Genomic DNA, 25,537 nt, shown 5'->3' with positions numbered 1-25,537 from the left:
TTGCTTTGTTGAGGTATGTGATACAGGTTCTTTGGAATTTCAATGAATTTCAGTGTTTTCAGGAATGAAGTGAGTGGATTATTTGGAGCTATACAGAAACATAATAAGAATTTAATTAAGATACTAATCTGTGAATGTAACTAGAAGAGAAAGTATGCTGTATTTTAGATACCAAGCAGCTGTTACTACTCCAGTTGTTGAAGTCCTCTATACTAAGGCAGGTTGAGTTTTTTGCATTCAAATGAAGTCAACAGTGCATGTTTTTCTCTGTGTATCAGTGTAATAGAACAGGCTTATTGTAGGACAACTACAAGGACAGTAAGGAAATGTAGTGGAACTTTTTTGGAATTTAAAAAGTGTGTTGGCTTTATCACAAGGCTCAAAAATACTGTAATGATGTGTTTAACAATGCTTTACGTTAGTGAGAACTACAACATGTTTTGTCAATAGGAACAGTAACTTTGCTTTATTGTTTTGAGAGGTGAAACAACCATTTTCCTATGCATTAAATTTAAAGAATTGTCCTTACTAATTACACTCCTAATGAGTTTTCAGTTCTATGGGAGTTTTAGGGGTTCTGTTGCTGTTGATTTTAAAAACATTTTAACAAATGGCAGTATTCTGGCTTTTCTGCTTTTCTCTGTTACTGACTTTATGCCTTCCATAAATCCTATTTCCTTATGTTAATAATGTCTATTTTAGGATTTTTGTAGAATTTCCAAATTCTCCTGCTTTCTGCTTCCCCTTCTAGGCTGCATTAAGTTTCAGCAAGTGACAAATTATGCCTTGTTGTTTCTTGTGTAATTCCTTCAATTATTTTCTCAAGCGTTTTGCAGACATGTAGTGAGCTGAATCAAAATGAACCTGGTTAATATGTTGAAGCTCAAAAGTAACCAGGAAACAAATGCTTCATGTAGAAGTATATTAAATTGAAAAAAAAAATTATTAATTTATTACATTATTAATTTTATTAATTTTAGGAGTAAATATTAATCGAGTTTTTGAGTATTTTCTCACTAAAGAGTGAGCCGGTTTTGTGGTTTATTTTTTTTATATAGATTTCTACTGACATTTTAAAATTTGGAGCTAGCATCCACTTCTGCATTACTAAATCTGTGTAGTGTATCCCCATGTGAAGTAGTAACTGAGTTTCTGAAAGTGTTGAACACATGATATGTAATTTAAAATCTCTTAACATCAGCTGGTACTCATTACTGTGAAACTCAGGCTATTTACGCTTCAGATTCTGAGCATTAGCTTTAATGAAACTGGCTAGCTGTTTAAATTTAGGTACATGTTGTTTTAAAATATGCTAAAATGCAGTCTAGGACCTTATTTCTAAACATTGAGATCTGAATTTTTTGGTGTGGGTATCAGCTACTAAAACTGAGTAACCAAAAAGTTGTTCTTATTGCTTGATTAATGGGAAAAGTTGTCAAGAGCCTGATAAGCTTTGGACTGCAGCCTAATTAATGTATGTGTTGTTTTTAGTTTTTTTCCCTTTTATTATTATCGCTTTCTCTTTATCTAGCAGATGTTCCAGCCTGTTGCCAGTAAACTGTATTTGTTTGGTTTGGGGTTTTTTTCCCCATTGTTTTACGATAGGATGATTTCTATTTCAGCATAAATTACAGCAGCTGTGAATCTGAAGCTTTTTCTTGGCCTCAGTGATTGCTCTGCGTTTGAGTGGTTTCCTAAGGAGCTATCTTTCTTCAGTGCCTGGGGCTATGAAGGCTAACCCAGCTGTCTGACCCCAGAAAGGGGTACCTCATCCCATGCAGAATATGACTTTTTCTGAGACAATCCAGGACCTAGGACAGAGCAAGGGAAGTGAAGTGAAAGCGCGAGAAGTTCATATGTTCTCCTACGTGTTATTACTTTGCCAGCCTCTTTTGCTCGCTTCCCTCTCTCCCTTCTTGCTCTTACAAGCAGTGGCATGAAGGCGAGGTGACAGTCACAGGGTTTCCAAACTTACTGTGAAACCTGGAGAGTCTCTTAATGTATCATTAAGGTTGGAGAGCTGGAGGTTATCAACATTGCAGTGCTGAGTGCTATGAATTTCTCATGCAGTAACTACTGATGCATTCAGACACATGTCTTCAGGTTTATGGGCTCTTCTGTGACCTTGCCTCACTAATCACTGCGGTAGTAACAACAGACATGAGGTTTGCTGGGTTTGGGGTTGTGGTTTTTTTTATGACTTGCTAGAAGTAAACTTTTTATCCAACAACAATGACAATCTGTTTAGTGCTCTAGCTTTCAAGTGCAGAAGGTCGAATTAACATAAAGAATTGTCCAGAAAACCCCTAAATTTATCTTCTTCGTTTTGTTAATTTGCTGTAGCACTTTGGAAGAACAGAAATGTAGTAAATTCTTGATACATTTCATCTTTTCCTTGTGTTTTGTCTCAAAACTGAAACTTCCACTGAGCTTAAGTGGCAGATTTACTTTAGAGTCCAGGAATATAAATTACAATGACCTATACAGTGATCATCAAAACACCAGACATCATTCTCCCTTAATAATAATGCATTATTTCATGTTTATTGAAAGCATTAATTAGCAACTTAATGTAATTCATAGATCTGAAACATTGTAAATAAATATTTTTATTTCATTAGGTTGAAATCAAGACAAACTACTGCAATTATGACATGCATCATTAGTATCTAATAATTTGCACTTTCATAATGAAATATACTGCTAATGAACTATATCATTAGTAATTAATGGAAAATTTTCCCACTTAACAAAATATATAACTGCAAGGTGCCTTTTCTTGCAGTCTTTTTTTCCTGAAGTTTCTTAATCTCTTAACTTCTGAACTAGAAATTCATGTAACCATGGCTAAAGCATAGCCTCAAGGCAAACTCAAATTTAATAACTAATTATTATTTTGAAATATATTATTCTATGAATGACAAAATAGCATTTATTTATCCTAACCACTTTATCACTAACATCTGTCTCTCATTCCATTGTTATTTCAACCGACCCTTTTATGTAAGATTCTACTTAAATTTTCTGCAAGGATAGAACCTCTCAAGATTTGAGAGTAACAGGTGACAAGTAATCAACAGTTGGCTCTAATTGGTCTGTAATATTCTGCGTTACTAAATTGCATTTACTGTTGCCAGCAGTGGACCCATAAGTGTATGTACGACTCATTTACTACTTAATTGGTATTCTTTTCTGTGTCACGGCCAGCCCTTTTTTGTTTTGATCTCATACTTTCAGTCTGAACATCACAACGTTTGATGTTAATGAATCCAGTGCTCATGGAAATGTCTTGACTTTGTTTTTCAAATAAACATATGTAGAAATGTGACCCTTAAATTTTCACAGAAAGAAACCTGTTAAAAACGTGTAAAGTCTGATTTTTATAAACATACATTGATTTCTGAAGCTAGCCATATGATGTTTTGGAATTTGAGCCATAATTTCCAAAGCCTGTGATGTTTTCCAGCATGAAGTTTTGCTCTTGTGAGGGTAGTGACCGTTTGTTGTAGGTTTGTTTCTTCTACCCATGTTTTTTCATATAAGTGTGATTTGGGGGCAGACTAAATGGTTTTGGCTGAAGGGAATTGCTAAGGGTATTGGCCTTTTTGCCACGAGTGAGACCATGTGGATTCCTTTACAATCTTCTCTTCCATTTCATATAACCAAACTTTAGTCTTAGTCTCCACTCAAAAAAGACTGCTGATATGTAAAGCCTTTCTTTTTTTCCATTGCTGTTACACCAGCTTCATCAGTTCCTGTTACCTGAAAAAAACACCCCTAATAAATCTTTGTCTTTTATTAATTGCAGTTCACATCTTTTACTTCGTCTGAACAATTATCTTTTTTCATACATTCATATGGGACTTGCATAGAACAGGAATCTTCAAAAATACAAACAAATTAAACTGTAAATAAGATTTCGCCCTGCTCTGCTCTGCCTTTGAGGTCTGAACAGAATACAAAGGGAATACTTTGTTTTACTCTGCAGTTGCCTTTGTCATATCATCAAATTTATTCACGGCAACGCTGTGAAACTCTGATATGAAGTTGTCTTGCCCTTCTTGCCCCACCTCCCTTCACCTACCTGAATGGAAAGTTTACTTAGGATAACCTTTCTGTGCTGAATAATTTTGTTTCCGCTAGTTTTTACTATGCTAGGCATGTTTTGTTCTTCAGCTTTGGCTTCTTCACTTTTGTTTTAAATCAGCTTACTTTTTTTAGTAATAGACTCACTTTTGCTGTAATGTGCAATGACATTCTCTTCAGTATTCCTTGCAGGCAACATAATACCGACCGTTAACTAGCAGCTAAGTGTTATTAGCTTGGTGGCTCAAGGTCACTCTTGCTTCGTTTCCTGTTCTTGAGAAGAAAAGTAGCTCATGGAAAGAACACTTTTGAGATGCATCTTGACTTTTAAGATTTACCACTTTTGAGCTCAGAGTGCAGAGGCTTTATGAGAGCAATAGACTTTATGGTTATGCATTAGGCCAATAACACGATAGGTCAGTAAGTTAGAAAATTTCCCTGTAGTGATATAATGTTTCATAACTCCCTATTACCTTCTGTGGGATATGGTGTAGGCAGTAATGCCTTTCCTTTTCTATGCCTGCTGTGGAAAATATTTTATAATTATTTTTTTTTAATACCTTCTGTCAGAATATCTCGAAGTACTTTACAAACAAATTAAAAACATCTATGAGGAGAGTACTTACATTTATATCGCTGAAGTTACATATGGGTAAAGAGAAATGCGAAGGGAAGAGAGGCAAGACTACAAAGTGAGTCTGAGAGAAAATGAGGAGAAATAGAAACACCTTTAGAAATATATTTTGCTTTGCCTATTCTATGGCTTCTTGCAAGTTTTCTTTAAAGTTACAGTGATCATGTGAAAATGTTTTCCAAGACAGTTTAAGTGAAAAAATTGTCTCATTGGTAACAAGAAAATTTATCCCATTTCTGTAATGTTCTTCAGTTTACTGTGGGAGGGAATGAATACAGGTATCAAACAGTGAAGAACTAGTAAGAAGCATCATGGAGGGAGTGACTCAGCTACTGGCATCTAAGGCGTGGATATATTTATATACTGTTTCCTTTAATTGTAATTCTTTTTTCTGCTGTTTAGGAGCTTTCTGTCAATGAATATGAGTAAGTGGCATTTGTATTTCCTTGTGAAGGAATCATGCAATCTGCATTGTTTTGCAGAGTTATGAGATGCGTCTTTCCTCACATTAAAAGAATATTTTTTATTTTTTTTTTTATTAATGAGGGAAGATTCCAACAGATTGGTAAGGAAGTGACTAAATTATGTTTGGATATAGATTCAGAGGAATCTAAGGAAGTTTTGAACATTAATGAACCTTCTGGTGCCTACTAGAGTGAACATATGATTCCTATTTCTTCTGCCTCTTTACCTGTTGTACAAATAGTGAGGAGTAGTATCGAACCATTGTATGACAGCACCTCATGCAATATAGAGGATTCAGAAACAAGGGTGTAACCCAGAAGTGAGAATAACGAGCTGTTCCAAGAATAGTATCCATCTGTCACAATACACCAGAGGTTTCCACTGACATCTCAGCTCATGTAAGTCAGATTTACACAATGCTTCTTGAGTCTTCCCCAGTATAGAGCTGGGGAAATAGAGCTTCCCCAGTACACCTTCCACAAAAGGGTAAAATTATCTAAGGTGTGGGAGAGCTTCCCCAGTACACCTTCCACAAAAGGGTAAAATTATCTAAGGTGTGGGAGAGCTTCCCCAGTACACCTTCCACAAAAGGGTAAAATTATCTAAGGTGTGGGAGAGCTTCCCCAGTACACCTTCCACAAAAGGGTAAAATTATCTAAGGTGTGGGTGGTTGAGTTGTTGGGTTTTTTTGTTGCTCGTTTATTACCAGAAAAGTTACTTGAAATCCATGGCTAACTCCTCCACAATGCTTTTAAATCAAGTTCTGTTGCACTCCAGGTATCCTAAAACTCCAAAAGTTGAATCAAACCCGTTATCTAAGCTGTTTAGGTATAATTTATTTTTATTCATGTGACTTTTAGTGATATTTTTTGAATCAAATGATTTTTCTTTTTCTTTGTCTTAATTTGTTCCAGTCAAGTAAAATCACTACTTATGGAAAAATAACTAGCAGAAATTTGCCCTAGAACTTAACACACAGCATTAGTCAGCCTAATAAATATTTGGCAAATCTGAGGAAATACTCAGAAATCAAGTTAATTTCCTGACATGTAGCTTGACACTGTGCAAAGTCTTGTTGAAAAGTTTCATAGTATTTGAATGATCATAATGTCAGTCCTGTTACTGCTCTCTTGTTCTTTCTGTTGCTGACATGCAATTATGGAATTTCACAACTGAAGTGATGACAATTGCTCCTCTCTGTGTGTGTGTCTGTCTTTCCCCTTAATCCAACTCTGTCTAGCAATCTGTAATTTGATAAAGTGGAATTGAAATGACAGGCATGACAGAAGTGCCAAAACAATAATTTGACCTCCCACTGAAGTGTCAATGTGTTGAGCTGCATGACTTTTACACATGCTGAATACACATAAGGGACACGGACAGTGTATTTATTATGCTAGGATAGAATACCTGTTAAGGCAGATTGCTAAAAAAGGTACATTGTGTCTTTTTGCCAATGTGTTCCATCTTTAACCATTGCATTTTCTGTCCCTGTACTACTATGTATAAACATGATTGCTATTGCATATAAATTATATCTATTTTATTAAAAAGATTTTTTCAAATCTTTATTTGAGGATATTTGGGTAAAACTTGAAATTTTAATTCTCTGACTGTGTAGCAAATTAGTTCTTGAAGAGACAATTTACTGTTTACTTTTAAGGACAACTTTTCCATATTAAAACTCTTGGGAGAAGGTGTCAAAGAATGAAGAAAGAAACATATGAAAGGTACACCATCTCTTTTCCAGAGTCCTTTAATACTGATGAAGTCCTTCGTTTCCACTCATGTAGCTGTAATCCCTGTTACAGATTAATCTGTGTTGCAAACAAATTTTGTTGAGGGCATCAGTCACCTAAATGGCAAAATCTAGTTACAGCATATGCAAAATACAGAATAGGAAAATGTATTTTATGTGGTAGGTATATTCTGATAATTTCAGTTTCATTTCAGACAAACCTCCTGGTATGAGTGACTTGGCAGTGAGCAGGTTTAGTAGTTGGGTGCCTTTGAGATGTCAGCTTTTTATTGAGGTAGGCTGGAGTTTAAGTAATCATCAAAATAACATTGGTTGCAATCTGATTCCAGTCTAAATACAATTTACAAGTGTCTAAAAAGGATCCATGAGCATGATGTGCTTTATTATTCTCTATGTAAAAAAAACCCAACACACTTTTTAAAAAAAAAAAAAAAATAGTGCTAATTTTTAACATTTCCTCTGACTAGTAGTCATACTTTTCAGCTGATTCTCTTTCTAGCCTTTTTATTTAATGCTTTGGTGTTAAAACATGCATTTATCTACTATTACATTAGGAACTGATGTTTGTATTATGTGATTTTAAAAACTGGAAAGCAGTCACAATTCTTTTTGAACTTCCTCTGCTTTGAAATAAATTGCATTTGGCATATGGCAACTTCTTGCTAATAACTCCTGCAAAGCTCACTGAGCTAGAAATAGCAATCTGAAATATTTAATACTTTTATATAAATAAAAAAAAAATGTTTACTGAAGTAAATATATGCACAAGTGAACTTGGAATAGATTAATATGTACTGTACCTGCATTGCATACAATGAATTGTATTTCACCTGAAGACAAGGAAGACAGAATAAAGAAACTCTTTGGCTTTAATACTCAACTAAATGTAAAATTAATCAGATTCAGAGGAAAAAAAAAGTAAGTCGAGAGGGAGAATTATCTGTCAAAATTAACTGAAATATAATTCATGAGAGGCTAAAGCTTTGCTGAACTTTTGACTACATCTGACCATTGAGTTTTCAATGGAGATAAAAACGTAGAGGAGAATTGGCTTTTGAAGTTAGACAGAAAAGGAAATCCCCCACAGATCTATTAATATTCAGATACTGTGAATGGGAACATGTCTTGGATCTTCTCTGTGTTTGTGAATGAATAAACTTTGCAGCAATGGGGCAGTGCAACTTTTTCTACAATGTAATGAACTATTTTTTTAAAGGGGGTCAGTTTCCTGTAGTGTAAGCTGTATGTAGCCCAAACTCTAGTGCATCAGTAAGGTATAGTTGATCTTAAGCAATTTATTATCTACATAATTTTCAGTTACTAATCTGACGTACCAGATTCTTTGCAATGTGCCAGATTCCAAGGCCAAGTGACATGGATTTCAATATATTAACTGTATCTTAGTGTGTAATTTTATATTGTATATATGCCAAAGTGTTTAATGGGGGTTGTTGCTTTAGAGGGAAATGAATTTTCAGTTGACATTTCCTTCCCTTTTTTCTCGCTTTTTAATAAGCACGGGGGAGACTTTGTAAAGAAAGATGGGGGAGACCTCATCGAGAAGCTTAGAGTTATCAATATGTACAGACAAATCACCTTATTTACAGATACTTCTGTGCTCACTGTCAGTTACGCTCGCTAACCCTAGCGGCCGGAGGGGCTGGGTAACACTGGGTTCCTAAGTGCCTGGTTCGCTTTGTCTCTCGTGGTTCCCAGGAGTGCCTACAGTGAAATTCCCAGGCTGTGGCAGCATGCTCGGGCTGTGCCCTTCGTTATGGTTCCTGCATAAGCCTGGGAAGCCTCTGAGGTTTTTCAGGGTTTCTGTTGGACCTGGTCTAAAAAGCGCTGAAGGAGGAGGAAAGTCTTATACTGAGGTGAACAAAATTATCTCCCTTTGTAGGGCAACACCGTCTTATGTCAGGGACTTTTCTTTCATTTAACCTACTGCCGCCAACACAAACTGGGAGGTGGGTCCATTCTGGTTCCTCTGGTGGGGCAAGGGGCAGCGTGGCGGTGGGGTGGCCTGTGTGGGGATGTGCTGTGCCTCAGTGCCGGGAGGACATTTCATGGCAGGGCTGAGCCCGTCGCCCGCTTTAGCAGCTGGTGGTGGTGGCGGGAACAGAGCCGGCCAGAACTGGTTCTGACTGGCCGGCAGCAGCTCCCGCCTGCCCCCTCAGCCAGTCAGGCGCCTCCTGCCCCGCACCACCTCACGCCCCAAGGGACTGTGGTGTGTGAAAGTCCAAGGAAATAAACCAAAAATAATTAGATAAAACAGCACATCAGGTTTTAAAGGGCTTGCGTTGAGATACTGGGTATCACACGAAGTTTACAGATTGTGATCTGGGGACTAAAGGTAGGTCGTTTGTTTTTATAGATGAAGTTGAATTACACATCCAGACAAGTAAGTACAGAAGTGGCTGGGGTCTCTAATAATGAAGGGTATCAAAGCCACTATGCTTCTAATTGTTTTATTTTTAAAATGTTCTTCTCCCCTTTTTATTCAATGTTTTTTATGTTTTTACCATTTGGTAAGAATTCAAAGGCACAGTAACAAAAAACAGCTGGACATTAAAGAGACCTTTATCTAAAGTAATAAACACATACATTTCATGCAAATTAACTAGAAATTATATGCTAAAAAGCAGTTTCAAGAGTCGGTATGTCAGCAGCAGCTAGCAGAGGCTAAAGGCAACTTTAGGCTATTTCTTTCTCCCTTGTACACGTGCTTGTATGACTGTGCATTTGGAGCTGTCCGCCATCTCATGCGGTCATCTTGTCACAGAAGCAGTGAGAGTTTTTGCCTTGCAATACGGTAAAGTCTATAACGTGAACTTATAATCGACTTCTTGCTAGGAGCCTAGGAGCTAGGGTTATTTTTGTAGACAGATGCTTCCCAGCATAGAAGTTGAGCGGAGCTTTGCCTCCAACCAGTAGCCATTTTGACTCCTTTGTACATCTCATGTTGAATTTTCATTATGGAGGAAAGTTTGGAATTTCAAGAGTGGGGAAATTTAAACTCAAAGACTTTAAGCAGTGAATAATACACCTTTTCACTTCATCTGTTTGAGCTGAGCCATGTGTTCCTAGTCAACTATTTTAATTATCTGGAACTTTTTTTTAAAACAAAAACAAAAACAAAAAACCAAACAAAAAACCCCAACAAACCATTAAAATGTGATATCTCTGTCTCACAGGTCGTTAGCAGACTTTGACCTAATTGTTTAACATTTTGCCTGGATAAACTTGTAAAAAAAATTAAAGCTAAGGTCAATTTCGGGAGAAGGGAGAGGAGAAGGGAGAAGGGAGAGGAGAAGGGAAAAAGGTGTGTAGAATCCCTTTTATCTCTGATTTTATATACTTAAATAATCAGCCTGAGTTTTACAGTGTGGGGCATTCAACTTAAACCTTTGTTACAAGCTGTCATTATTGTCTTTTACTTACTCTTGCTCAAAATGTGGTTTCTGTGTTTGCAGAGAAGTGTAATCAGTTCATTAAGCTAGGTGAAATCTAGCCACGATGACAATAAATAGAGTAGGTCAATGTTTGCTGGGATGTGGAGCAGAAATACACAGCAGAATAACTCCTAAGAGAACTTTATATAATGAGGCCACTGTGGGAAGCCACTTAGTGTTCTGCACTCATAGAGAATCAGAGAATTTATTCAGCCGATAAGAGTATTTATTCTTGCATAAAGCTCCCAGATGGTAACATTTGGAAAATACATACTTTTCTTACTTCTGTTGTGCATCAGGCTTGTTGATATGTTTTTTGTTTTTTTTTATTAGACAAGTAATCTTCCAGATGTTGTTTCATTAAACCGAGGTACAGAAGTATTTTGCATTTAGTTTTCTATTCCCAAGTTTTAAGCAAAGCATTCTTATTACTTTCTTTAAAATTGCAGGCCAGCATTTCATATATTAAGTGATACACAGATTGCATATTAGTGGATTAAATTTAGCAGAACAGCATTTTTCTAAAATGTTCAGTCTTTCTAAATTGTCTTTTTTCAGTTCTTCAAAAGTTTAAGTAAACAAACATAGAAGTTGTAATTTATAAATATGTAAGTTCTGTATAAACTTTCTAAAAAGTTTAAGAAAACAAAAAAAGCTTTATGAAACAAATATACAGGTTGTAATCTGTAAATACATACAACTTATACATAAACTTTCTAAAAAGTTTTAGGAAATCAAAAAGCTTCCTAGAAGAGAAAATATAGGTATCGAGGAGCCATAAAATAAATAACTTTCCTTGACTCTGTCTAGATAGTAAATCTGGGATGTATTGTGTGAACTACATTTTATTTTCAAAACAGAAACCTCAATTCTTGGAAGTACATCCACTTTAGAAGGAAGTGTATGTCTAAAAGCATTAAACCTTTTTTTTTCCCTGCCTGAAAACATCTTTAGCTCTGGTTAGCTGTTTAAAGTTCTATTTCGACATTTTAATTTTCCTAGCAGCAAGAAAATAATGCCACTGTTGCCCTCACACATGTTTGAAATAGTTGTTCCATCTTCCTGAAGTATTCTTAAAAAAACCTTATTGGTGAGGTGGAAGACTAGAAGTTATGTGGTTCTTCAGGAAAAAAAAAAAAAAAAGAAAATGCAAGTTCTTTTATATATTTTTCTGAGTCCTTGTAGTAGAACTCATGTTAAAATAAACACACAAGCATATTGCTATGTAGGAGGTTGCAGTTGCTTTCTCTAAATCAGTATACCTGACAGCCTGATTTCAGACTGCTCCTCTATGTTATTTAAGTTGCATAGTCCAGCATACTCTTCACTGAAATGAATGTGTATGAAATTTGGAAACGCTATTTGAAATTTTGTGTGAATAACTTGATGCAGGCCAGTGCTTTACTGTGCTAAGTCATAAAATGGAGAGAGAGAAATAATAATTGTTCTTTATCAAAAAATGTATCTCTATGGCAAGTTCAAATTTTAATACTGAAAATTGAAATCCTTTTAGGAATTGAGGTACCTATTACATTTTTTCCATTTGTTTTCCTTATAACTAATAACAAGAAGTACATCATGGAAATATTTGGGAATATTATCTATTAAACACTCAAATATATAAGTACCTTTTTCTTGCCACTCCATGTTATCAACATGATTTTGGATGAGAGAAGAGGAGGTGTATTGATTCTATATAAATATGGGCTAATGAATAGTTTGCCTGCAGCGATATCTGAACCTTCTGGATAGTCTGTCTTTGAACCATGAATGTTCGGCTCCAGAGGATGGAGGTCTGTGATTCTTCCTTTCTATGAACCTCAGCTGTTGGTACCCAGGTATTGAGTGGGATTTGGCTTGCTGTGGGGATTGTTTCCAGGGGTTGAGACTATCTTAAAACAGTGATCTGAATCAGGGTATAGTTTATGCCTACAGCATGAGCACGGCAAAGGGGAAGGGAAAGAATGTAAGAATGAAGGATTTCATACATTGTGGTGGGTTGGCTGAGGCCTGCAGCCAAGTACTGCTACAGCCACTTGCTCACTTCCACCTGCCCAATGGGTGTGCAGAGAAAATAGGAAAAGCAAAAGGAAGAAAACTCATGGGTTGAGGTAAATACAGTTTATTAAATGAAGTAGAAAAAAACCCACCAGAAAACCAAACACACAAGTGATGCAGAAGTCACTCGCTGGCTCTCACAAGTGGATTGATGCCCCACTCTGAGGAATGGCCACCTTGGAACACACACCACCACCACCACCATCGACACCACTCCCTGCCTTCTTTTACTACCCTAGTGTTACTGCTGAGCATGATGTTACATGGTATGGAATATTCCTCTGACCAGTTCAGATCAGCTGTGCCAGCTGTGTCCTCTCCCCATCTCTTTCCTGCCACTAACCTGCTCACTGTGGAGTGGGGGGCTGTCAGCATCAGCAAAAGAGACAGCCTTGATGCTGTGCACGCGTGGTTTAGCATCACCGAAATACTAGTGTGTTATCAACTTTATTGTAAGGAAAATTTATTGGGAAGGCTCAGGTTGCTGAAATGTTACAAAACCAAATCACAACAGCAGAACAGTATTCCTGTCGCCAGTGAGAAAGCTATGCTTTTGCCTGTGTCCAAGACAGCAACTTCTTTTCATATGTATAGCACTTATTTACTTACAGTTGAAAGGTGTCCGTAACTGCTTGAACTGTCTCCCTTCGCGGCCAATGTTTCAGCACTTCCTTGGGAAGCAGAGGATGAGTTTACAGACCATTAACAAATAGGGAAAGCTGTATGTCATTTGTATTTGAGTTTAGACTTCTACTGTCATCTAAGCATAAATTGATCAGATGGCTTTCCAGGAGTATATGCATGGCAAGATTATCAGTGGCAGATTGTTTTCAGCATATCTGAAGGGGGCAGGCTTAATCAGACCATTGTTTTGTTTGCCAAATTAATATCTGGGATGTAATCCAACCTGATTAACAGGATGGCTGTGATTGGATCATGAAAGGGTAAGCAGACATTTGGAGGGCCTTTTTTATACCTGCTGGCTCCATTACTTTCCCAGTAGCTTGAACGCATGCAAGAATATGCTTCTAACCAGTAATCCAATTCATTTCTCATTGATTCCAGTTTGTCTTTTTATGTTGTATTGAATCTCTTGCCAGGTAAATGTTTTCTCTGTAGTAATAGATTGCTTTTTACAGCTACCTGGATGTGTGGTACTGATCAAAACTTCCTAATTCAGTTATTTCAGAACTGACTTCTTCAACAGTGATGCAGAATGTCTTTTCCTCTAATGAAGACTATTCTTATAAGAGCACTTATGCTTAAATATATATCCATATTTGGAAATTGAACATGTATGCATGTTTCTGTTGTCTTTAAAAATTGTTGATGATTTTTGTGTAAGGAGTAAAGTAAGGATTAATGTATAATTTCCCCCCCCCCCCCCCCCATTTTTCTTATAGAATTATGTTTAATTATCTTTTGGTTTGAGGGGTGATATGGAGACCCTCATGGATTTATATATAAACTGTGTACTTTCCAGACATGTTGTATGTAATCATAGCAGTTTTGTACAGTTCAGTTGAAAATTTCTTCTTGTTGATCAGGGTCTGAAAAATCCAGGGATTCTGTCATTTATCTCAGCTGCTTGGGTACTGAGATGGGACACCCAGGGAAATATTAAAAGACCCATTGTACAGGGATGTCTCACTAGGGCATATTTGCAGTGTAAAAACTTCTTTAAAAATCTAAAAAATACAGTAGAAGTATTGAAAGAGCAATCTGATGTTCACAGTCTTTTCCCTGCTTTGTCAGCAGATTAATGTACAAAACAAAGTTGTTTGTTTTTCTTTTTTTCTTTGCTGCCCGTCCCCCTTCCCCCCTCCTCCCCCGGAATAATGGTAATAGGCATACTATGCAAGTGGCAAACTTTTTCTTTTGATTTAAAAATTATGCTATTTATATAAAAATAATATTTCAATTGCTCTGATCTCTGTTACTGTCTTTCAAGATTTGATAAATGTTGAAGACCAAGGAACAGAGCAGGTTATTTTACATGTGTGAATTGTCTGAAATCCAGTAGGGAACATCTGTTTCAGCAAATTTGATGCGTTCATTTCATAAAACTTTGCTTCCCTGTTGTCTTTTCCTGAACGGATAAATGGTTAGTGAATTACGTAAGACAAAATTTGCAAGGGGAGGTAAAATCTTACTGCACTAACTGATTTCACATTACACAAACTCATTAGATACTCTTTTTTCTTTAGATTATCACAGTTACAATACTTCCACAGTTGCTGCTACCTCCTGAAAATTTTTGCCTTTGCAATCAAAGCTTTATGTAATTCTATTATATTGCTGGCTTGTATTTTCTTTGTCCTGTTTTCCTCATATACTTGTATTATTTTACTTCTGCTAAACAGATACCTGTATTTCTTTGGTTCATAGTAATACCGTGAGTCAAACTGTGCTTTTTAACTTTGAGATGACAGTTGTGGTAGGTAATGACTAGTCAAGGACACGTTTTCTGGCTTTACCACTGGCTCTGTTGACCTTAGCAAGTTAATATCTTCACCGTTCTTTTCTGTAGTGGTGAAAGACATTTCTGGATAGCCTGAGAGGGTTGTTTTTGTTTTCTCATTTGATTCCTTTTCACTATTGAAGATGCAAAATGCTTAATCTGTTCATTTCCAATCAAAATTTGAAGGAAATTCCTCATGACACTATTAGACTAGTTTAGAGCAGCAGTAAAACAGATTTTTGCCCTTTTATATTTGTAACATTCTATAATACGCTTTGAAGAAATGTGACACAGTTTATTAAAATGTAACAAATTTTCTATCTTATACAGTCTAAGTATAAAGTACAAAAGCTAAGTTTAAAACATTTAGAACCAGTATTGCAGCAAATCTATGACAATATTAAATTAAATAGCATGCATAAAAGTAGCACTCTATGTAATTACAGCGTTGTTTGTATCAAAGTAAAAATCTCTTAAAAGTGTGTTTCTGATTTAAGGGAGAAATTCCAACTACAGGAAGCTGTATTCAATTGTTTTCAATTATGTGAGATAGGAAGCCTTCCTTTTTTTGCTTTAAAAGGTGTAAGTAATTATCTGCCTTTAGAAATACTGTAGATTATATAATTCAGGTTTGGGGTGAAATTATCGTAGAATGGGTCAGGTTTTTTCAAGAGATCTAAAGAGGTTCGGATGCTCTGTATAGTGTTTCTTCTCTTACTGTGATGAATGATTAATTTCAGCATTAGTGGAGACATATTGGTAACACAAGAGAATGAGATTGCAAATCTTCTGTCTCTGGGTTGTTTTTCTTCCACTTAATGACTCTGATTGCAAACAAAGCTTCCTTCCCAAAAGTACTTGTTATCCTGAGGAACAATATGCTTGATAAACTCAAGGTATCCTTCCAAGTGAAAATGTCTGAGGAAAGAAACTTCGGGGAAAACAAATGGCATCTATGGAGTACACTGTGTGTCGTCAGGGCTTAATTTTTGAAAAGCTCAGCAGTTCATGTCTAACTGTGCTGGTGATAATTTAGCATTTGGTACTTTCATGCAAAAACACTATCTCAGAGAATGCTCTTAGTGAAAATTAGTTATAATTTGCAATTGTATGGGCTACGAAGTGGGTGCAGTTGATGGTCCTGTGATCTATTGTCAACATCAATGTCTGCTGTCATGGGTCCTGTGCGGATCTTAGATGAAATTGGACTTTGTTTTTGTTCCTGTAACGCAAATATCATCAAGGCATAGAACTCAGGAAACAGATGCCAGAAACTGCTTTACCTTACTTTTCATGTATTTGAGTTCTAAATTACATTTTACTGAATTCAACAGGAGCTTCATTGTTTTGTTCGGTTTGTGTCATTAAACACTGACTCTCAGACTGGAGCCAGAGGCTGGCATGCTCAAGTCAAGGCCATAGGTCATACACACATACAAAACCAAAGAGCTTCTTTATAAAAATTTCATGTCAGTTCTGTTCTTGTGGAAGATTACTAGGTTATAGATCAGTGGTTCTGCTTGGAAGTTTGCCTGGGATTCCAAAGTTTTATTTTGAAACAGTACCTGAAAGTACCTTGGAAGAGCCTGGGTAAATGTTTGCAAGTACATCCCTTTTTATTTATTTATTTTTTTAATACAACACCACAACAGCAACAAAACCTTTCAAAGCCTCTTGTATCTTGCCTATTTCAAATTCACTTCCTGATTTAGTCAGTCCTCCAACTTAAATATACTGAGGATCATGATTAAGTAGACTTGAGAAGGCATTGAATGTTGTGGTATGTGCTAGTTTCTTGTAAAAGCAATTACTTTGTAAATTTTAAACCATGTGTGCATCTTAAGCACTACTTTAGAATGACAGATTTTTCTATCAGTGTTAAGCTATCTGGCCTTCTACCTGCCATACTACAGTCTTGGTACTTAATGCATTCTTGCCTGATGTTTTAGTCTACAATTTTGACATGTTAGTTTCCCTACATTTTTTATTAAAAAGTCATTTCATATAAGCACAGATAACGTGTTTTAGAAATAAAATCTGTCTGCAATTTGTTCTAGGCAGACATTTAAATGTGCGAACTTGTTTTTCTGCTTTTCTGTTTCCAGGTAGTTACAGAGCTTTCGTTGACAATTATCTTAAATATATAACGTGGTATCTATTTTTATTCTTTTTTTACAGCTAGTGTACCTTAGTGAATCTGCCTTTACACTGTATTACCTTTCCTTTGGGATGCCTGAACTGCAGCTGTGTCTGTCTTCTAATTTAATTGAATGCATAATGTGTCAGTGTCCACTGTATGTAGTTTTGATCTGAGTACCAATTAGCACATGCTTGTTTTTTCCAGGTGCATTTATCTCCCAAATTCTGTACCAGAAAGTAGAATCTATATTAGTTGTATGATGCTTTCTTTAAAAGAGCTGTACCTAACCACAAATATCCTAATCTGTGCAGATTAACTGCATTACATTCTAGGCACTGGATTTCTGGCTATTATTTGTTTGCAGAGAGAAGCAAATGCTTTCAAGGGACATGGAAATTGATTCTTCAAAGCAGTCCCAGTAACCTTACTTACAGTCACTGACATTTTCAAATTAATTCAAAGGGAATATAGCTGAATGACTAAAATACCTGTGAAGAACCTGCAAAGACATTGTAATTCTTGACATTCTCACAGTACTTGCCATGGCTATTAAGATAATTACCACCAACTGGGTAAGGTTCCTCTATTTACATTACTGCCTTGGGAACAGATATGATTCCAGTGACCCTGCATCTTACTGCACAGAGTAAAAAGAAACAAACAAACCCAAAAACAAAAACAAAAAACCCAAACCACATTACATTTTAGGTAAAGAAGGCATAGAGCCCTGTGTTGGCTCACTTGCAATGCTTACAGTTTCAACTGAACTAAATGCAATATTAGTTGTTGCTACTAGTTTTGAAGATTATTTGGTTTCAGAACTTCTATTGTGTGCTCCTAAAGTCAAGTCCTCAAAGAAGAGTTTGCTTTTAGAAGTTCTGCTCACTTCTAAAGAATGTTAAGAAATACAAAGTTTGTCAAAGAGTGTCCATATTTATCTAGGTGGCCCTGTAAGCTGAACTCCACTTGGAGGCTTGGTTTATTTGCTTTCTGCATGTAAACCAAACAATAGTGTACATTTGCAGTCTAGCACAGAAGACTAAGAATTGAGTCAGAATAGAACCTAGACCAGACCAAGGTATTTTGCATGCTAATGAGCTTGTTATTGTCTTTTCAAATATTCCTTGTGGTTGCTCTTTCACATAAAACGTCTGTTTCAAAGTTAATTTAAAAAGTTCTGAAACTTCATAGTAATTTTGAAAGAAGTTCTTATTGTGGATGTCACAAATTCTTCTTACCTTACCTTTTATTTTCCTGTGTATTTAAAACCTAGCCAAGCTTATTGTAAATTTTCTCAGGGCCACGTACATCATGTATTTTTTATCCTATAGGTCTGAATTTTAGGGCCAGACTGAGGATACAAACAGTGGCTAGGTAGTCCTTAATTAGCCAGAATTTCTGTTTGTTGCTTCTATTTGAATGTAGTCTAAAGTGTCACTGAATTTGTTATTGATAACTCTAAATGTTGGTAAGCTGTAGTTCTGGAAAGTAGGGAAAGATTCTGTAATAATCATTTTAAGAAATAAGATAGTGTTGGTTTGTTGTTGTTTTTGCTTTTTTTTTTTTTCCCCTAGCCTAGTGAAGCACAGAGTTGATTTATTGTATGTATGTGATTTAAATGTTAAAAAATAGGTGCTTTAAAATATATCATTAGTTTTAGCCTGTTAAATAATGAAATTCCACTTTGTGCATTTTCCTTTTGAGGTCCATAATCCTAAATTATTTGGAAGTCTTCTTCAAATTACATAGTTTAACTCAAAGGTTAACTATTAATTCAACAGTTTATATTCAATTCAATTCAAAACAAAACAAAAACAAAGCCACTTAAAAACCCAAACCAAAAAAAACCCCCAGGACATACATGGTTATAGATTACATGGAATTTTTAGCCACAGTTTACACAGTTCATTTGAATGTTCTGTTCTCATTCTGTTCTGTCTTTAGATATTTTTTTTTTCATTTGTGATCAATGCACTCCCGTATAAATGCTACAAATCTCCTCACTATCTTCTATTAACAAAAATGCGCATAGTATGAAGAGTGCGTTTTGACCTACCATGATGCTATATCTCGTACAACCAGACGATGGCAGTGTAGGCTAAAAAAAGGTGCGTTCAAAATTTCTCCTTTCTAAATGGACTAGGTTTGGGTGTTTTTTGATAACAGCGCCACCACCACCCCCCAACCCACCCCCCAACCCCGATTAATTTCATAAGTTCTGAATTATTTTAAGGCTTGCTTATCCTCTACAGAAGCAATTGTTAGGATTCTGTATTATTGTACTGTCACTAGTTTGTCTATCTTACTTGGCCTGTTCTAGATCTGACACAACTTCAGCAACAACAAAGTATTTTTTTGTACTGAATCTGTGTATTGTTTTTTTAATTAGGTTAACTCTCACTCCACTAAAGCTGTTTTTGTAAGCCTTTTTCATGAAAGAATTCTGAACTTTTAAAACATGGCTTCTCTCAAGCCACTCAATAACTTAACTGCTTATTTTGTGCACGACTGCTGGTTGAATATAGGAAAAATTTAAACAGTCAAATGGCAGATAAATGTACTACATTAAAATATTTAGAACTATACTTTCATGCTTATAGGTTGCATAAAATCCATGTAAGTCACAGAAGCTGCTCTTTCTCTGTGCATCATGCAAGAACCAAGCAATGAAGAGATGAAATAAATTTAAGGCATTGGAAAATGCAGTTTACTTTTCAGGGTTGCACCTGGAACGTTTCCTAAGCATTGGTTTTCTAAGCCTCAGCCTAACATGAGAGTATGTTTAGTGTCCAAGTGACTTGCATGTGACAGAAGCTTTAGTGCTTTCTTTCCAATCTTTCATCTTCTTCTTCCTTTTCTCCCCAAACTCCTGTTGTCACTTAGACGTTATTTGTATTAGATTATTAAAGGGAGAGGATTAGCACAGGAATTATGTAACTTGGTGAGGGTTTCCTTTTTATTTCTTTTTCTGTTCAGAGTAAGCAAAGAGAAGACGTGGTAGCCAAATCACAAAGTGAGCATATGCATGATGTAAATGTAAAAGTAGCTTGAAGGATTTGGAGATAAGTAGGTATATTGTTGTGGGATGATGCTTTTTAGAATAGATTATTTATTTTTATAGCAGTTTTGATTGAAACTCTTCAGAAAAGAAATTCTGTTAAATCATTCAAAACAAGAGAATGCATTACTAATCTACAAACTACACTACAATCCCCACAATTTCTAAAAGATGTTATTTTGCTGAGATTTGCTTTACTCTGTAATATGGGTATTATGCTTAAGCATATTATCTGAGCAGTTTTATTACCTGTAATACTGTTCTTATTTATATATTTTTACATATTGATGTGTGTTTGATTGCCAAATATCTTGGGCTTTCATAACAAGGCTGCTGTTACAATATTTTTCACAAAAAACATTTGCAAATATGTCCTAAAGGGATAGGCTAATACCACAGCTGACATTTAAATAAGGGAGGGTGAAATTAGTAGTGAATTCTTTTACTATAGAACTCCAACATAAAACTCCTGGGGATGAACCAGAGACCCACAACTATTAAATTGCCTTTTCTACCCAGTTGATTAAAGTCTGACTTCTGTGGCCTGCAGGGGACATTGAAGGACCCGTCTACTTAGGCGCTTATTTGCAGTCATATTGTGTAGTTGAATGTGATTTTTTGACTGGCAAGCTTACTAGCAGGAGGGGAGGTTAACTGCCATTGCTGTTTGTAGAAAAAACATTTTTTGTAGGTGTTATAGTAAAGTAGTTTTTTAAAATACAGAATCAGAAATTGCATAACCTATATTATTCTATATATTTTTTCTGCCATTGATGATGAACTGCTGAAATGATAATATGTATATTGTATCATAGTGTATTTGATCTTTTACATTAACTAGTACTAGAAAGTGTAAGAAGGAGCAGAAGAAATAGTTCTCAATTTAAGTTCAGTTACCTGTACTTACATTAAACTTTTATTCAGAATTTCCAACGATGGTGTTTAGATTATATACATACAGCTGTATATAAGCTATGTAAAGGAAAATTGTAATTGATCGACACATTCATGATATCAAATTTGATTTTGTACACAACTGAAAAATAAGTTATTACACAAATTGAAAGTACTGAATTTACCTGGTTAGGCTAATGCTGTGTTAACGGTAGTCTATGCGTGTGTTTGAAGCTAGCTAAACTAGCTGTAATGATTGCCTGTCCAGAGAGCTGATTAACACAAATGGATCTGTGGTTCTATCCTATGAAATCTATAAGTTGGTGCAACAAAGCACGGAATTTACAACTTCTATAATTAAGGTTGCCTTGGTTGTTGGCTTTTTTCTTTTTACTGGATTTTCTTCCTCCTTGTCTTTATTTATTCAGCAGATACTGTAATGTCTTTAGTAGCAGTATGGTTCATTCACAGTTTCTACCTGTTAACTTGATCTTATCAGGCTGATTTTTGTCTTTGTGCTTAAATATAATAATCCATTAAAAAGTTAGACTAAATTTGTTAGATGGCATCTCTTTTGTTACAGTGCTCTTTGAGGATATAAAATGTACGTTTATGATATTTTGTAATTATTCAATAAACTGTTTAAGGTTCAATGAAATTTGAATCAACTGCCAATGTCAATTTAATGTGAGTTTAGTGCATAAGAAATTTGGCTGACTGGATGGTCTGTTTTGAATGTGTCTCAGAACTGAGTCCACACAGCTAGGAGCAGAGGTGTGCTGTATGGAGTTATGATTTATAGTTTTAAACTAAATTATTCTTAATTGCATTCCTATTAGTATAGCAAGAACTTGAGAATCCTGGAAGATTTTTCACATTGAATAATAGTCATCCAGTGGTATAAAATATCTACCTGTCATGAAAGAGGGAAATTAGAAAAACCAAAAAGCTGACAGATTCAGTGTTATATCAAGGACTTTCTCTTGTAGAAAAAAAAAACCCCAAACCTGTAACTTACTATGGCTTATCCTCTAATGTAATATTTCATGCAAAGTACTATCTGTGAAAAGATGTTCCTAAAATACCTGACCACTGCCTTTTTTTTTATAATTAAATCAGTTTAATTCCTTTTGAAAATGCTGAAATTAATGTACAATGCAAGGGCTGGATATTGCCTGAAGGGAGCAAATTATCTGGTTATGGAATTAGGTGGAGAACTTTGCTGTTTGAGAAAGAATTCCTATTCTGTTTTACTAATGAAAATTTGCTGGAGTCTGAGTCTAATACTGACTTCCAAAGCTTGGTTTCATAGGGAAATCTTTCTGTTATTCTTCAGTAAGTCTCCGATTCTAACGGCGTGTACACAGGCTACACTGAAATGATCAATTTCAGATGTTGCAATACTCCCACAATATTACTTGATACTTTAATTTCTTTTGAAATGGTCATTCAGCTAACCTTGTCTGATTTTGTTGCGAGTGGGTGGTTGTTCTTGCTATTAGGAGTGAGCCTTTGATGATAAGTGTCAGTAACAGAACAGTCTTAACAGCTTGGCTAAGATGTTAGTCTGATTTTTCCAGAGCTGTGTGACTACACAACATACGTTCTCTTGTTGTGTTACATGAGAGATTAATTTTAATCATTTCTCTGCATAATTCATGAGCATGTGTGGCTACCTTGGCTGAATTGTAGACACAGAATCTCCAAGTCCCTTAAACACAGGAATGGTTTCTTGAAATTAGGTTTCTGCTGACAGCTAGTTATATTTCAAAGAACAGTACATATAGCAGAAAATGTGATTTGAGCAGTGAGGACTAAGTAGTCAGCACTATAAAAATATTTCATTACAATACTAAATGCAGACTGTTGCCCTAAAGATACAAAGACTACAGTCACTATAGTGATTTTTATCCCAACTTTCATCTTGTAAATATGAAAAAAACCCCAGTAACTTCCATGATAGCTTCATTTGCTAAAGAAACTTATGCAGTAGACCCTTGCATATTTGGCAATGTAGCTCATAGTTTCCTTTGATAGGAAATCTCAGAACTATTGTTTTCTATGTAATCTTGGCCTGTTCAACGTTAGATGATTAGAAGAAGATTCAGCAGAAAATGATACTGATACTGTATGATTAAGGGATATAAGTATCACCTGTCAATAAAGGAAGTAAAGCATTTGTACAAACATTTTGAGATTTTTTTTATTTTCAGTGAAGTCTATAATGCCAAAATTTCAGGCTAATATTTACTTGTGGTTTTCTTCATGGATTTTCCTGTACGTACAAGTTGACTTTTTTCTTTTCCTAAATAAGTTTTCAAAATACAGTTTATTATTGTAAAGCCTTAAGACAGGTGGGACTGTTTATTAGGTCACAGAACAAGTTTAATTATTCTAGAAACAACTAGTCATATAGTGACGTAAAATTGGTCATTTTGAAATACCTTATTTTTTCAGACACATACAAATCTATTCTAGTATAATCCATGTGATTATTTTTGTGTAATTTGAGGAAGACAATATTGTGATATAGTGTATGGGAAATGTGTGAAATGTGTGAAATTCTCTTTTAGTCACTTCTCTTTATTCTGTAATTGTTCACTAGCTTAAGTGTACTGTTTTCTCTTTGTGATGATAATGTGAGGCTAGCCTTTTGAGTTTGCTAAATATATTGGTGAGATTATTATTTTTATTTTCAGTAAATAGCAAACCAGTAATATTTTTCTTCAAATATGGGTTTATCTGAGAGATGGGAGGGGCAGGAAATAAATTCTTCTTATCTTTATCAATTTCTTTTAGGGGATAAGAATCTCTTTGAGTTGACATAGGTTAATTATACAGATTATATCAGTTGTTTTCATCAGGATCTCATAATAGTAAATCAGTCTTACTAAAATGGTTTATATATCAGCCTTTTGAGCAATTCATAGCTTTTTTGACAAAACAGTATTTAATTTGTCTTTTTATTTTTATTTCTTCCCTTTTTTTATTATTTTGGTATTAGAAGTTTTAGAAAAGCAGGTTCACTAAAATAAAAATTAAAAATGCAAAAAGAAATCAGTACTGACATTTAATTGGATTTTCCAGAATCTTTTTAGAAAGGACATGAGAAAGCTACTGATGTTCTGTGGTCCTATAATTTGAAAATTCCCTGTAGCTGTTCTTTAGAGATTTTCTTTTACTTAGACATACATGTGCATTCATGGAAATGTGCAGTTGCCTTAAAAATTCTCCTTAATTCTTAAATATGCAGTTTTCTGTATTATTTCTTTAATAGTCCGTTTCTTCGAGTTTCTTGTGGTCTCAGTCTTAAGATTTTCATACTTAAATTGTTTTGTTACCATTTGCCAGCTAGTCTGTTTCTATATAGTGGTGGTGAAAAACTTGAAAATATAGTGTAAGCTGTAATAAATGCATAAAATATAAAAGGGGGTTAAAAAAAAAAAATCCCCTATTGCTTCAATTTGTATCATTTTTGAGAGTTAGTGACTTAGGATTAAATGTGAAAATTAATTTACCAAACCATCACACAGAGAGAAAAATGGAGGGCTCTTGGTCCCTCCCTTTTTACACACTGACTTGATGTATACTGGCATCCAGTTTGCCATGCTGCCTCTCATGCTAACATACATTTTGGCAGGAGGGAGCTATATGGTTGTCCTGAATAGATGCTTATCCTTGCTTTCACAGGTAATCAATTGGTTGGCTAGAAAACTAAATATTCAGTGCAAGAGTACTGTTATCTAGTGAGCACGAGTTCTGAAAGATAAATATTTCTCCCAGTTTCCTTGGGAATGAGTGATCTTGCTTTGTCATCTGTTCTGATCCATGACAAGGACTTCAGGTTAGGCTTTCTTCAGTGCCTGCTGTTGAGCAATATTGCTATTTGTATATTTAGTTCCTTCCTGTTTGCATTGTTGATAGATTTCAAGTGTTTCTTAAGGATATGGAACAAATTTTTTTGTGAAAGGGTTGCATGGATGAGCATGAAGGAGCTGAGATGTATATTGTGATAGCATTAATAAGACCTTTTATCAGTGTACTAGATCCCTTTTAGCCATCTTTTGTTGTTTAACCAGATCCTGTGAATAATTTCTATGGCCACTGTAACACTGTACTGGTTTATTTTACACACTGAAGGTACCAATGATTTAATTTTTTTAAAAAAATATATTTTTAAAATGCTGTAAAATGGAATCTCAACTTTAGTATAAATGGTGTCCTTATGAGGGATAAGTCAAACACCTTCAGTGTTCTGTAGAATACAGTGGATTTTTTTATTAACAAAACAATTTTTTATTGTTTTCCCAAGGATATTATTCTAGACATATAATGGTGACTTATCTTCAAGGAGAAACAGGAAAAAAATCATAATGGACTAATGATGAACCTCTACTTTGAGTTTTATTCAAAGTGCCTAATGACTCTGGTGTTTTGATCTTAGAATTTCCTCTAACAGACTATAAAGTCCCATGGAAAGCTATCTGGTCTACTTAATGCTTTTTCATGGTATTTTTAATCCCAAATAAG

The 25,537-nt window shown here is 35.3% G+C and overlaps 1 protein-coding gene across 20 annotated transcripts in view; it reads left to right on the top strand.

The window, feature by feature from the left end:
• RBFOX1 (RNA binding fox-1 homolog 1) overlaps window positions 1–25,537 on the top strand; it is a 916,301-nt gene that overhangs the window by 316,933 nt on the left and 573,831 nt on the right. The gene's annotated exons all lie outside the window — the stretch shown is intronic.

This window comes from Falco naumanni, chromosome 4 (assembly GCF_017639655.2).
Source record: "Falco naumanni isolate bFalNau1 chromosome 4, bFalNau1.pat, whole genome shotgun sequence".
In the NCBI taxonomy this organism is placed as follows: domain Eukaryota; kingdom Metazoa; phylum Chordata; class Aves; order Falconiformes; family Falconidae; genus Falco; species Falco naumanni.
Note: the sequence above shows the minus strand (reverse complement) of the source record. Positions and strands in the feature narration are given on the sequence as shown.